The sequence below is a fragment of the Lepisma saccharinum genome, chromosome 13 (assembly GCF_977018435.1).
Source record: "Lepisma saccharinum chromosome 13, izLepSacc3.1, whole genome shotgun sequence".
Classification (NCBI taxonomy): Eukaryota; Metazoa; Arthropoda; class Insecta; order Zygentoma; family Lepismatidae; genus Lepisma; species Lepisma saccharinum.
Window position 1 is genome coordinate 15,086,848 of NC_139241.1, and position 15,012 is coordinate 15,101,859.

General features: G+C 40.2%; 7 non-coding genes across 7 annotated transcripts; all 7 read right to left on the minus strand.

The window, feature by feature from the left end:
- Positions 1–927: 927 nt before the first annotated feature.
- Positions 928–1,045, minus strand: LOC145997655 (U5 spliceosomal RNA). The gene has a single exon (XR_014443052.1). It is a non-coding gene; the product is annotated as a U5 spliceosomal RNA (small nuclear RNA).
- A 4,912-nt stretch (positions 1,046–5,957) lies between these two features.
- On the minus strand, positions 5,958–6,074 carry LOC145997777 (U5 spliceosomal RNA). The gene has a single exon (XR_014443169.1). It is a non-coding gene; the product is annotated as a U5 spliceosomal RNA (small nuclear RNA).
- Positions 6,075–7,635: 1,561 nt separating this feature from the next.
- On the minus strand, positions 7,636–7,753 carry LOC145997672 (U5 spliceosomal RNA). Its single transcript, XR_014443068.1, has one exon. It is a non-coding gene; the product is annotated as a U5 spliceosomal RNA (small nuclear RNA).
- Positions 7,754–9,318: 1,565 nt separating this feature from the next.
- On the minus strand, positions 9,319–9,436 carry LOC145997601 (U5 spliceosomal RNA). The gene has a single exon (XR_014443002.1). It is a non-coding gene; the product is annotated as a U5 spliceosomal RNA (small nuclear RNA).
- Positions 9,437–10,999: 1,563 nt separating this feature from the next.
- Positions 11,000–11,117, minus strand: LOC145997602 (U5 spliceosomal RNA). The gene has a single exon (XR_014443003.1). It is a non-coding gene; the product is annotated as a U5 spliceosomal RNA (small nuclear RNA).
- Positions 11,118–12,680: 1,563 nt separating this feature from the next.
- Positions 12,681–12,798, minus strand: LOC145997732 (U5 spliceosomal RNA). The gene has a single exon (XR_014443127.1). It is a non-coding gene; the product is annotated as a U5 spliceosomal RNA (small nuclear RNA).
- Positions 12,799–14,362: 1,564 nt separating this feature from the next.
- LOC145997880 (U5 spliceosomal RNA) lies at positions 14,363–14,480 on the minus strand. Its single transcript, XR_014443266.1, has one exon. It is a non-coding gene; the product is annotated as a U5 spliceosomal RNA (small nuclear RNA).
- Between the last annotated feature and the right edge of the window lie 532 nt (positions 14,481–15,012).

Genomic DNA, 15,012 nt, shown 5'->3' on the forward strand with positions numbered 1-15,012 from the left:
ATTTTGTGTTCCAAAATTTCCTATCATACGCTAACGACTTCTTTTTCACAATGTTACTTCCATACAGGGTTGGCAAATTTGTGTTCTTTTGTTTGTTTTAACATGCTTTTAATGTTGATTTGTCGAAAAGGATATATATTTTTTAAAAAATAAAACTTTTAAACAAAATGCCAAGATGACATTTTTTTTAAGAATAATGCAAAATAATGTATCTGTTGAACATCCAAGGATTGATTGTGTTCATATTACAAGCAAACGCTTGACTAACTTCTTAAAATACACATTTATGTTAGTCTTAAATCTCGCCTGTACGCTGTTCGAGAAGCTCCAACTAATCCACAGTTTCCTGGCCCCACTGTGTCCAAGTGGTAGCTTCTGATTAATTAACATCGTGAATGGATCTAAATCTTAAAGATCTGCATAAATCATAGCCACGAATTTTAAACGTGGCCCACGGTAATCATCACCATATGTGTGTTATTTGATGTACATTTTGAACCACTGAGCAGATTCTAATGCACAATGAAAGGAATGATACTCATTTAAAGAAAACGCGTAGTTACAAAACACACAAATTATCACAAACTATCAAACGTCAAGTATCAAAATGTGTTTTAAACAAATCTGAAAAGAAACATGTTTCAAACGCTTTGTTTAAACATTTGAAATAAACAAAGAAATATGTTTTAAACGGAGAAAACATATTGTTTAAAACACTTTGTTTTGATCATGCTAACTCTGTTTCCATACAATCCTCCCTGTGAAGTCATTTCCATGTTCGGCTTCGTTTGTGAAATGACAAGAGCATTTGGAAATTTAGCAGCAAGCGCCCATACAGATCCTCCTGCCTGCAAATTTCAGAAGGTGAGAGATTATCAAGCAAGAGCACACATTTCCACCTACAGTTTTCGTTGTGTTTGCTAATCGGGCTCAGTTTGTACCAAGCCTTTATAAAAAATAATATTAGACTCGCTTGTTGTTCCCCTCCACGGAAATCTTTAGTAAAAGGCGAAAGATTTTTGCGTATGAAGGGAAACCAGAGTTGTTTCCAGGTTTTTTTTTTTTTTTTTTTTTTATTTATAGTCAGGAATTTTCATGTCCAGCATATTGTTTATTGACTGGAATGTGGGTTGTTTACATAATTTTTGTGTACAGGAATCATTGATAATGACATTTACATTTGTGTTTCCTGCTACTGTCGCAGGAGACAGGTCGTGGGTATGTGCCCAACATATACAATTAACTACAAACAATACATACAAGAGATACAAGATATACAAGGATTAATCATGATAATTTACACGAAATTTGAATACAAGCACAAGTGCACAGATTATACATTTGTTAAAAACCATATGAAAGATTACTTAGGTTCCCTAAAATCTGAGTGTAATTCACTTCGTCATGGTCGTGGTAGAGGTACCTTACGCCGTCGGGGACGGAGTGTCCCGATGGAGTTGATCAGTGGATTGGTGTGGGCTCGAACCTTGGCCCATATGCGTTGTTTGGCGATTTGGAGCGTCTCCTCTATCATGGGATATTGCAGATCATCATGAATCTGGGTGATACGGGTGTCCATGGGGTAGGAACCAATCATGCGTAGCGCTCTGTTCTGCACAATCTGGATCTTCTTGTGATGGGTCTGTGCCATCTGGGTCCATACCGGGCTGGCATAGAGTAGAATAGGACGAACCATCGAAGTGAACACATGGAGGCGTGTGGCAAAAGGAAGAGTGTGCGCACGTAGCAATGGAGATAGGTAGCCAAGACGCATGCGCGCGCGCTTGCAGGCCGCATCTGTGTGAGGGCCAAATTTCAGTCGTCTGTCCAGGAGGACACCCAGATACTTCACTTGATCACGATGAGGCACTCGGCGTCTGAAGAGGGTGACTTGAGCTCGTTCTGGTACGGGGCCCAAGCCGAAGACCGTAACAAAACTCTTCTCTGGGTTTATCCTGATCTTCCATTTTGTGGCCCATTTCTCGAAACGGGTGGTGTACTTCTTCAGTTTGTCTTCACAGTTTTCAAGACGTTTGTCCCAGACAAATACTGCAGTATCATCGGCATACGTGGCTAGCATGCCTGTTTCAGGTGGTGGAATGTCAGCTGCATAGAGAGCAAACAGGAGAGGGGAAAGCACTGCACCTTGTGGAACGCCGGCCAGAATGGGACGTGAAGACGACTGGTGGCCGTTGATGGTGGTAACAAAACTTCTCCCGAAGAGGAAACTGGACAAGATCTGACAATATGTGGTCGGAATGTGCATTCTGTGGAGTTTGTACAAAAGCCCGTGGAGCCACACACTGTCGAAGGCCTTTTGCACGTCCATGAAGAGTCCTAATACTTTTTGCCTGCGGTCAAGTTTGACCGCCACTGTATCTACCACACGTAACAGTTGTTCCGTTGTGCCGTGATGTAACCGGAAGCCAAATTGGTGGTCAGGTATCAAGTGATGAAGGTCACAGAAGTGTGCAAGTCTGGCTCGAAGTACTCGTTCGAAGGTCTTCCCCACATGGGTCAGGAGGCTGATCGGTCTATAGTTGTTGAGTTCTTGCGGGTTTTTACCCGGTTTAGGAATAGCGATTACCTTTGCTAGTTTCCAGTCTCGTGGGAAGTAACCAAGGCGAAGCATGTGTGTGAACAGTTTGGCTAAGAACACGTAGCCTTTTCTTGTCAGGTGTTTGAGCGCTGCTGCAGGAACACGATCGATGCCTGGGGCCGAGCGGGATTTCAGCAGACGAGTCGCTGCAAACACTTCTCGTGGAGTTACATGAGGCACGTCGAGACCGAGTGGCATACGTTTGAGGGAGCGTAGTCCCTCGGTTACCAAACGTGTTGTGGAGGCATCCCGCAAGTCACTGTTGGGGGTGAAACTCTGGGCGAAGTGGTCAGCCATCAATTCGGCCTGTTCCTGAGGATCAAGGACAGGACCATGTTGAGTGTTTATTGCGGAAAGGGGCGCTTTGTCCTTGGTGATCAGCGATCGCGTCAGCTTCCAGAAGGAAGGGTCCATCTGTGAAAGATTTCGAAGTTTGTTGTCCCATCTTGCAACACGATCCCGAAGAAGGAATTGGTGAAGATGCCTTCCTATGAGGGTCCATTCCGCATAGTGTGGCAAATATTGTGTTCTCTGCCATCTTCGGCGCGCCCATCGTGTTAATTTCAGCAGGATGAAGAGCACCGGGGAAGCTGTCGTGGCCACAGGGTCAGGCTTCGTACGGGTGTTTCTTTTCCAGGCGTCTACCAGTACGTTGGAAAAATGGAAGATGGCCATGTCGATCTGCCGAGGGGATCGCAGTGGAATACTGAGATCGAGTTGGTGATGCGTTTCACGACGGAAGTTGTTCCAGTCTGTGATATGTTCCTGCAGGGGACAGAATCGCTGGCAATAGACTCCCTGTGCGATGGAAGCAAAGACTGGCAAATGGTCGGAAAGAAGATCTGTTTCCACATAGGGTGTGGTGCTGTAACCGACTCCTTTAGTAAGGACGACATCTAATACGTCTGGCTGGCCTCGCCCTCTTGGGTAGAAGGTGGGGTCAAGCGGTGCGCTGATGGAAAACTCCGTTTGCGGAAGAAGATCATAAAGTCTATTTCCAGCTGGGTTAGCCACTCTGCTGTTCCATGAGGTATGTTTCGCATTGATGTCTCCCCCTATCACTACGTGTTGGCCAAGGGTCTCTAGTTGCAAGATGTCCTCGTCGTGGAAGGGCACCCGCGGTGAACGGTAGGCTGCGACAAGGATGAGGTCGGAGGTTTTGGTTTTAACTTGAATGGCCAGGACTTCCAGGGAGGTCATCACAGGGGTGGCAATTTGCGCGGCTGGAATGCCCTTGCGCAGGAGTATCATTAATCCACCTTTCTGTTGTCCTTGGCGATCTAGGCGAAAAATTCTGTAATGAGGGTGTCTCCAATCCAGATGAGGTTTGAGGTGTGTTTCATTAATCAGTGCTGCAGTGATATTCTTGGAGTTGAGTAGTTGGCTAAGTTCCTGAGTTTGGTTTTTTATCCCGTCAGCGTTGAAGATGAGCAGGTTCATTTGAGTAAGGTACGATTGTCTATTGAAAGCAGCCATCGTCTTGCATTTCGATCAATGTTTGGATGACTGCCGTGATCATGTTCATACCAGTCGAAGCCTGACTAAGTTTTTGCAAACCCCTCTTAATATGTGTCCAGATTTTGGAGAGGTTCCATTTTGACATTGTGTCGAGGAAGGAAGTGAAGTCTTGATTGGAAGCAGCTTCTTCTTCTCGTCGTTTGTTGGTTTGGCCTCGTAACGCAGCTTGTGCCCTCCCTGCGTAGGATTGCGGCTGCGATCTTGTGATAGGTGCAGCAGGAATCTGAGCAGGGCGAGCTGTGGCGGAGGTCGAGGTGCTTGGAGTCGGTGGAGAAGGTGGGGGTTGACGATTTCTCTGCCTATATTGTTCCATGTCTGTGAACACTTTACATCCACGGAAGTTGGCAGGGTGGTCTCCGTCACAGTTGACGCACTTTGCGGGTCTTCTGCGGTCTTTTTTGGAGCACTCGGCAGTTGGATGATTCATCGCACACTTCACACATCGGGGGGTGGCGTTGCAAGAGGACGCGGTATGCCCGAGCCGTTGGCAACGGTAGCATTGAATGATGGAAGGTTGTTGGTAAGGTGCGATGTGTACATGATAGTACGATATGAACTCTACTTTATAAACACTTGATGAGTTCGGGCCCCTATGGAGAGAGGCTAGATATAGCGGCATTCGCTTCCGCGAATTTGTCTTGGCGTCATATTTGTACATCTGCTTGACAGATTCAACATCAAAGTTCTGTTCTCGAAGGGACTGCACAATCGTCTCACAGCTGTAATCGATGGGTAGGTTGTAGAGTACCACTTTCAGTGGCCGATTTTGCCGTTGAGGGGCAATTGCAAATTCAGTTTGTTTTTCTCGCATGTAAGCAGTAAGTTTGTCAAAGTCAGTTTTACCGCGACACTGGATTCTGATGTTATTCATGGTGATGCGAACACGTAGCGGGTGAATGCCGGTGCGTGCAACAGCATCACCTACGAATCTATTAGCTTCTGGCTGGTTATAGACGAAGATAGGTGGAACCCGAATCCCTGGGGAAGCGGGCGGTAGGTCCAGGTTGTCGGGTTCGACCTGCATGTTGTCATCGTGAAGGTTGTCCTTCTCGGGTGCTTGGATGGAGGAATTGGATAATGCTTCGAACATGTTTGAAGTCTGGACGGTGAATGCCGGAGGTAGTACTGAGTCGTCTTTCCCAGCATATTTGTGCTGCACGTGTTGGAAGCCGTCGGCGTCGTATTCCGGCCGGGTTCGCTTGTTAGGCCGAGATGAATTGTCCTTAATGTCCTTCCGGGCGAGGGAAGAAGCAAGTGGATTCTCTTGTGTCTTGTCCCGCTTGGTGTTGTTGTTCTTGGATGTAACAGTTGATCGCTGCTGCAGCGGTTGGAGTGCAGACAGACAGTGTGGTGATTGGGGTTGTTCATCAATGATGAGCTGGTATGCAGATCTCGAGTCTTGATCTTGGAGTTGTGCATCTGGAACCATGGCGGCCCAATCTGAAGTTCGGACGAATCCTGGTGGATGCGTTCTCGTAGGGCGGCTGTTAGCGGCCCGTCCTGAGGTACTTGCAGCGTCTGACGTCTGGCTGGAAGTGCTTCCGCGGCTGGAGTGCCGCGATCTGGATCTGTCGCTGTTCCGATCAATCGATGACATCGCGGGCGCGTGCTGCGCAGGCGCGAGCGGTGAGTGACCAAGGCTTAGTTGTGCACCGTGAGGTATCCACCTTGGGAACGATTGCTCTGAGGGGCTTCGTTGTGAAATGACAAGAGCATTTGGAAAATTATCAGCAAGCGCCCATACAGATCCTCCTGCCTGCAAATTTCAGAAGGTGAGAGATTATCAAGCTAAGCAAGAGCACACATTTCCACCTACAGTTTTCGTTGTGTTTGCTAATCGGGCTCAGTTTGTACCAAGCCTTTATAAAAAATAATATTAGACTCGTTTATGTTCCCCTCCACGGAAATCTTCAGTAAAAGGCGAAAGATTTTTGCGTATGAAGGGAAACCAGAGTTGTTTCCAGGCCACCAATTTTTCCTAGCCTATGTTGCAGTTCTATTCACTGCTCATGGGAACGTGTAGGTTCCGTAGGAAATCGCTGTTTTACTTGTTGAAACATAAAACCTCGTTTTGTGTGATTTTCGTTTCTTAAAACGAGAGAATAAGGATATAAATCCGTGCCGATTTCTAATTTGCGTCATGTGCACGGACCAACGTACACAAATGATAAACCGACAGCAAATTCTGCCATCTCTCGGCCACCATTTCAACAAGTGGGAACTTGTACTTTGACAACAAATTCCATTTCACGAAGAATTTTCAGTTTACCTGTTCTCATATGCAAGACTATTACACATTCGGGTTTCTCCCACAGGCATGCTTAATAATGTTTCGTAAAGAAACCAAACCGAAGCAAGATAGAAAATTACCGCAGTTATTTCGGTTGTGACGGGTCACTTTCATGTCATGCGATTCTTGCACGTATATATGTAGTGATGGAATCTCGAAATTTAGTATAGATTGGGCAATAGCCATGAATATAAAACAAGATAGTTCCGTGGAAATTACTTAACGTAATAATTCTCGGCATCAAAGCAAGTTACATTTCGACAATTGTAAATTAGAGAGAAAGAAATAAGTAAAAGGAATTTTGTGTTCCAAAATTTCCTACCATACGCTAACGACTTCTTTTTCACAATGTTACTTCCATACAGGGTTGGCAAATTTGTGTTCTTTTGTTTGTTTTAACATGCTTTTAATGTTGATTTGTCGAAAAGGATATATTTTTTTTAAAAAATAAAACTTTTAAACAAAATGCCAAGAAGACATTTTTTTAAGAATAATGAAAAATAATGTATCTGTAGAACATCCAAGGATTGATTGTGTTCATATTACAAGCAAACGCTTGACTAACTTCTTAAAATACACATTTATGTTAGTCTGAAATCTCGCCTGTACGCTGTTCGAGAAGCTCCAAATAATCCACAGTTTCCAGGCCCCACTGAGTCCAAGTGGTAGCTTCTGATTAATTATCATCGTGAATGGATCTAAATCTTAAACATCTGCATAAATCATAGCCATGAATTTTAAACGTGGCCCACGGTATTCATCACCATATGTGTGTTATTTGATGTACATTTTGAACCACTGAGAAGATTCTAATGCACAATGAAGAGAATGATACTCATTTAAAGAAAACGCGTAGTTACAAAACACACAAATAATCACAAACTATCAAACGTCAAGTATCAAAATTTGTTTTAAACAAATCTGAAAAGAAACATGTTTCAAACGCTTTGTTTAAACATTTGAAATAAACAAAGAAATATGTTTTAAACGGAGAAAACATATTGTTTAAAACACTTTGTTTTGATCATGCTAACTCTGTTTCCATACAATCCTCCCTGTGAAGTCATTTCCATGTTCGGCTTCGTTGTGAAATGACAAGAGCATTTGGAAATTTAGCAGCAAGCGCCCATACAGATCCTCCTGCCTGCAAATTTCAGAAGGTGAGAGATTATCAAGCTGAGCAAGAGCACACATTTCCACCTACAGTTTTCGTTGTGTTTGCTAATCGGGCTCAGTTTGTACCAAGCCTTTATAAAAAATAATATTAGACTCGTTTGTTGTTCCCCTCCACGGAAATCTTTAGTAAAAGGCGAAAGATTTTTGCGTATGAAGTGAAACCAGAGTTGTTTCCAGGCCACCAATTTTTCCTAGCCTATGTTGCAGTTCAATGCACTGCTCATGGGAACGTGTAGGTTCCGTAGGAAATTGCTGTTTTACTTGTTGAAATATAAAACCTCGTTTTGTGTGATATTCGTTTCTTAAAACGAGAAAATAGGGATATAAATCCGTGCCGATTTCTAAAATGCGTCATGTGCACGGACCAACGTACACAAATGATAAACCGACAGCAAATTCTGCCATCTCTCGGCCACCATTTCAACTAGTGGGAACTTGTACTTTGGCAACACATTCCATTTCACGAGGAATTTTCAGTTTACCTGTTCTCATATGCAACACGATTACACTTTCGGGTTTCTCCCACAGGCATGCTTAATAATGTTTCGTAAAGAAACCACACCGAAGCAAGAAAGAAAATTACCGCAGTTATTTCGGTTATGACGGGTCACTTTCATGTCATGCGATTCTTGCACGTATATATGTAGTGATGGAATCTCGAAATTTACTATAGATTGGCTAAAATAGCCATGAATATAAAACAAGATAGTTCCGTGGAAATTACTTAACGTAATAATTCTCGGCATCAAAGCAAGTTACATTTCGACAATTGTAAATTAGAGAGAAAGAAATAAGTAAAAGGAATTTTGTGTTCCAAAATTTCCTATCATACGCTAACGACTCCTTTTTCACAATGTTACTTCCATACAGGGTTGGCAAATTTGTGTTCTTTTGTTTGTTTTAACATGCTTTTAATGTTGATTTGTCGAAAAGGATATATTTTTTTTTAAAAAAATAAAACTTTTAAACAAAATGCCAAGATGACATTTTTTTAAGAATAATGAAAAATAATGTATCTGTAGAATATCCAAGGATTAATTGTGTTCATATTACAAGCAAACGCTTGACTAACTTCTTAAAATACACATTTATGTTAGTCTTAAATCTCGCCTGTACGCTGTTCGAGAAGCTCCAACTAATCCACAGTTTCCAGGCCCCACTGAGTCCAAGTGGTAGCTTCTGATTAATTATCATCGTGAATGGATATAAATCTTAAACATCTGCATAAATCATAGCCATGAATTTTAAACGTGGCCCACGGTATTCATCACCTTATGTGTGTTATTTGATGTACATTTCGAACCACTGAGCTGATTCTAATGCACAATAAAGAGAATGATACTCATTTAAAGAAAACGCGTAGTTACAAAACACACAAATAATCACAAACTATCAAACGTCAAGTATCAAAATGTGTTTTAAACAAATCTGAAAAGAAACATGTTTCAAACGCTTTGTTTAAACATTTGAAATAAACAAAGAAATATGTTTTAAACGGAGAAAACATATTGTTTAAATCACTTTGTTTTGATCATGCTAACTCTGTTTCCATACAATCCTCCCTGTGAAGTCATTTCCATGTTCGGCTTCGTTGTGAAATGACAAGAGCATTTGGAAATTTAGCAGGAAGCGCCCATACAGATCCTCCTGCCTGCAAATTTCAGAAGGTGAGAGATTATCAAGCTGAGCAAGAGCACACATTTCCACCTACAGTTTTCGTTGTGTTTGCTAATCGGGCTCAGTTTGTACCAAGCCTTTATAAAAAATAATAATAGACTCGTTTGTTGTTCCCCTCCACGGAAATCTTTAGTAAAAGGCGAAAGATTTTTGCGTATGAAGGGAAACCAGAGTTGTTTCCAGGTCACCAATTTTTCCTAGCCTATGTTGCAGTTCAATTCACTGCTCATGGGAACGTGTAGGTTCCGTAGGAAATCGCTGTTTTACTTGTTGAAACATAAAACCTCGTTTTGTGTGATTTTCGTTTCTTAAAACGAGAAAATAAGGATATAAATCCGTGCCGATTTCTAATTTGCGTCATGTGCACGGAGCAACGTACACAAATGATAAACCGACAGCAAATTCTGCCATCTCTCGGCCACCATTTCAACTAGTGGGAACTTGTACTTTGGCAACACATTCCATTTCACGAAGAATTTTCAGTTTACCTGTTCTCATATGCAACACGATTACACTTTCGGGTTTCTCCCACAGGCATGCTTAATAATGTTTCGTAAAGAAACCACACCGAAGCAGGAAAGAAAATTACCGCAGTTATTTCGGTTATGACGGGTCACTTTCATGTCGTGCGATTCTTGCACGTATATATGTAGTGATGGAATCTCGAAATTTAGTATAGATTGAGCAATAGCCATGAATATAAAACAAGATAGTTCCGTGGAAATTACTTAACGTAATAATTCTCGGCATCAAAGCAAGTTACATTTCGACAATTGTAAATTAGAGAGAAAGAAATAAGTAAAAGGAATTTTGTGTTCCAAAATTTCCTATCATACGCTAACGACTTCTTTTTCACAATGTTACTTCCGTACAGGGTTGGCAAATTTGTGTTCTTTTGTTTGTTTTAACATGCTTTTAATGTTGATTTGTCGAAAAGGATATATTTTTCTTAAAAAAAATAAAACTTTTAAACAAAATGCCAAGATGACATTTTTTTAAGAATAATGAAAAATAATGTATCTGTAGAACATCCAAGGATTGATTGTGTTCATATTACAAGCAAACGCTTGACTAACTTCTTAAAATACACATTTATGTTAGTCTTAAATCTCGCCTGTACGCTGTTCGAGAAGCTCCAACTAATCCACAGTTTCCAGGCCCCACTGAGTCCAAGTGGTAGCTTCTGATTAATTATCATCGTGAATGGATATAAATCTTAAACATCTGCATAAATCATAGCCATGAATTTTAAACGTGGCCCACGGTATTCATCACCTTATGTGTGTTATTTGATGTACATTTCGAACCACTGAGCTGATTCTAATGCACAATAAAGAGAATGATACTCATTTAAAGAAAACGCGTAGTTACAAAACACACAAATAATCACAAACTATCAAACGTCAAGTATCAAAATGTGTTTTAAACAAATCTGAAAAGAAACATGTTTCAAACGCTTTGTTTAAACATTTGAAATAAACAAAGAAATATGTTTTAAACGGAGAAAACATATTGTTTAAAACACTTTGTTTTTATCATGCTAACTCTGTTTCCATACAATCCTCCCTGTGAAGTCATTTCCATGTTCGGCTTCGTTGTGAAATGACAAGAGCATTTGGAAATTTAGCAGGAAGCGCCCATACAGATCCTCCTGCCTGCAAATTTCAGAAGGTGAGAGATTATCAAGCTGAGCAAGAGCACACATTTCCACCTACAGTTTTCGTTGTGTTTGCTAATCGGGCTCAGTTTGTACCAAGCCTTTATAAAAAATAATAATAGACTCGTTTGTTGTTCCCCTCCACGGAAATCTTTAGTAAAAGGCGAAAGATTTTTGCGTATGAAGGGAAACCAGAGTTGTTTCCAGGCCACCAATTTTTCCTAGCCTATGTTGCAGTTCAATTCACTGCTCATGGGAACGTGTAGGTTCCGTAGGAAATCGCTGTTTTACTTGTTGAAATATAAAACCTCGTTTTGTGTGATTTTCGTTTCTTAAAACGAGAAAATAAGGATATAAATCCGTGCCGATTTCTAATTTGCGTCATGTGCACGGACCAACGTACACAAATGATAAACCGACAGCAAATTCTGCCATCTCTCGGCCACCATTTCAACTAGTGGGAACTTGTACTTTGGCAACACATTCCATTTCACGAAGAATTTTCAGTTTACCTGTTCTCATATGCAACACGATTACACTTTCGGGTTTCTCCCACAGGCATGCTTAATAATGTCTCGTAAAGAAACCACACCGAAGCAGGAAAGAAAATTACCGCAGTTATTTCGGTTATGACGGGTCACTTTCATGTCGTGCGATTCTTGCACGTATATATGTAGTGATGGAATCTCGAAATTTAGTATAGATTGGGCAATAGCCATGAATATAAAACAAGATAGTTCCGTGGAAATTACTTAACGTAATAATTCTCGGCATCAAAGCAAGTTACATTTCGACAATTGTAAATTAGAGAGAAAGAAATAAGTAAAAGGAATTTTGTGTTCCAAAATTTCCTATCATACGCTAACGACTTCTTTTTCACAATGTTACTTCCATACAGGGTTGGCAAATTTGTGTTCTTTTGTTTGTTTTAACATGCTTTTAATGTTGATTTGTCGAAAAGGATATATTTTTTTTTAAAAAAATAAAACTTTTATACAAAATGCCAAGATGACATTTTTTTAAGAATAATGAAAAATAATGTATCTGTAGAACATCCAAGGATTGATTGTGTTCATATTACAAGCAAACGCTTGACTAACTTCTTAAAATACACATTTATGTTAGTCTTAAATCTCGCCTGTACGCTGTTCGAGAAGCTCCAACTAATCCACAGTTTCCAGGCCCCACTGAGTCCAAGTGGTAGCTTCTGATTAATTATCATCGTGAATGGATCTAAATCTTAAACATCTGCATAAGTCATAGCCATGAATTTTGAACGTGGCCCACGGTATTCATCACCATATGTGTGTTATTTGATGTACATTTTGAACCACTGATCAGATTCTAATGCACAATAAAGAGAATGACACACATTTAAAGAACACGCCTAGTTACAAAACACACAAATAATCACAAACTATCAAACGTCAAGTATCAGAATGTGTTTTAAACAAATCTGAAAAGAAACATGTTTCAAACGCTTTGTTTAAACATTTGAAATAAACAAAGAAATATGTTTTAAACGGAGAAAACATATTGTTTAAATCACTTTGTTTTGATCATGCTAACTCTGTTTCCATACAATCCTCCCTGTGAAGTCATTTCCATGTTCGGCTTCGTTGTGAAATGACAAGAGCATTTGGAAATTTAGCAGGAAGCGCCCATACAGATCCTCCTGCCTGCAAATTTCAGAAGGTGAGAGATTATCAAGCTGAGCAAGAGCACACATTTCCACCTACAGTTTTCGTTGTGTTTGCTAATCGGGCTCAGTTTGTACCAAGCCTTTATAAAAAATAATAATAGACTCGTTTGTTGTTCCCCTCCACGGAAATCTTTAATAAAAGGCGAAAGATTTTTGCGTATGAAGGGAAACCAGAGTTGTTTCCAGGCCACCAATTTTTCCTAGCCTATGTTGCAGTTCAATTCACTGCTCATGGGAACGTGTAGGTTCCGTAGGAAATTGCTGTTTTACTTGTTGAAATATAAAACCTCGTTTTGTGTGATATTCGTTTCTTAAAACGAGAAAATAAGGATATAAATCCGTGCCGATTTCTAAAATGCGTCATGTGCACGGACCAACGTACACAAATGATAAACCGACAGCAAATTCTGCCATCTCTCGGCCACCATTTCAACTAGTGGGAACTTGTACTTTGGCAACACATTCCATTTCACGAGGAATTTTCAGTTTACCTGTTCTCATATGCAACACGATTACACTTTCGGGTTTCTCCCACAGGCATGCTTAATAATGTTTCGTAAAGAAACCACACCGAAGCAGGAAAGAAAATTACCGCAGTTATTTCGGTTATGACGGGTCACTTTCATGTCATGCGATTCTTGCACGTATATATGTAGTGATGGAATCTCGAAATTTACTATAGATTGGGTAAAATAGCCATGAATATAAAACAAGATAGTTCCGTGGAAATTACTTAACGTAATAATTCTCGGCATCAAAGCAAGTTACATTTCGACAATTGTAAATTAGAGAGAAAGAAAAAGTAAAAGGAATTTTGTGTTCCAAAATTTCCTATCATACGCTAACGACTCCTTTTTCACAATGTTACTTCCATACAGGGTTGGCAAATTTGTGTTCTTTTGTTTGTTTTAACATGCTTTTAATGTTGATTTGTCGAAAAGGATATATTTTTTTTTAAAAAAATAAAACTTTTAAACAAAATGCCAAGATGACATTTTTTTAAGAATAATGAAAAATAATGTATCTGTAGAATATCCAAGGATTAATTGTGTTCATATTACAAGCAAACGCTTGACTAACTTCTTAAAATACACATTTATGTTAGTCTTAAATCTCGCCTGTACGCTGTTCGAGAAGCTCCAACTAATCCACAGTTTCCAGGCCCCACTGAGTCCAGTTGGTAGCTTCTGATTAATTATCATCGTGAATGGATATAAATCTTAAACATCTGCATAAATCATAGCCATGAATTTTAAACGTGGCCCACGGTATTCATCACCTTATGTGTGTTATTTGATGTACATTTCGAACCACTGAGCTGATTCTAATGCACAATAAAGAGAATGATACTCATTTAAAGAAAACGCGTAGTTACAAAACACACAAATAATCACAAACTATCAAACGTCAAGTATCAAAATGTGTTTTAAACAAATCTGAAAAGAAACATGTTTCAAACGCTTTGTTTAAACATTTGAAATAAACAAAGAAATATGTTTTAAACGGAGAAAACATATTGTTTAAAACACTTTGTTTTGATCATGCTAACTCTGTTTCCATACAATCCTCCCTGTGAAGTCATTTCCATGTTCGGCTTCGTTGTGAAATGACAAGAGCATTTGGAAATTTAGCAGGAAGCGCCCATACAGATCCTCCTGCCTGCAAATTTCAGAAGGTGAGAGATTATCAAGCTGAGCAAGAGCACACATTTCCACCTACAGTTTTCGTTGTGTTTGCTAATCGGGCTCAGTTTGTACCAAGCCCTTATAAAAAATAATAATAGACTCGTTTGTTGTTCCCCTCCACGGAAATCTTTAGTAAAAGGCGAAAGATTTTTGCGTATGAAGGGAAACCAGAGTTGTTTCCAGGCCACCAATTTTTCCTAGCCTATGTTGCAGTTCTATTCACTGCTCATGGGAACGTCTAGGTTCCGTAGGAAATTGCTGTTTTACTTGTTGAAATATAAAACCTCGTTTTGTGTGATTTTCGTTTCTTAAAACGAGAAAATAAGGATATAAATCCGTGCCGATTTCTAATTTGCGTCATGTGCACGGACCAACGTACACAAATGATAAACCGACAGCAAATTCTGCCATCTCTCGGCCACCATTTCAACTAGTGGGAACTTGTACTTTGGCAACACATTCCATTTCACGAGGAATTTTCAGTTTACCTGTTCTCATATGCAACACGATTACACTTTCGGGTTTCTCCCACAGGCATGCTTAATAATGTTTCGTAAAGAAACCACACCGAAGCAAGAAAGAAAATTACCGCAGTTATTTCGGTTATGACGGGTCACTTTCATGTCATGCGATTCTTGCACGTATATATGTAGTGATGGAATCTCGAAATTTACTATAGATTGGGTAAAATAGCCATGAATATAAAAC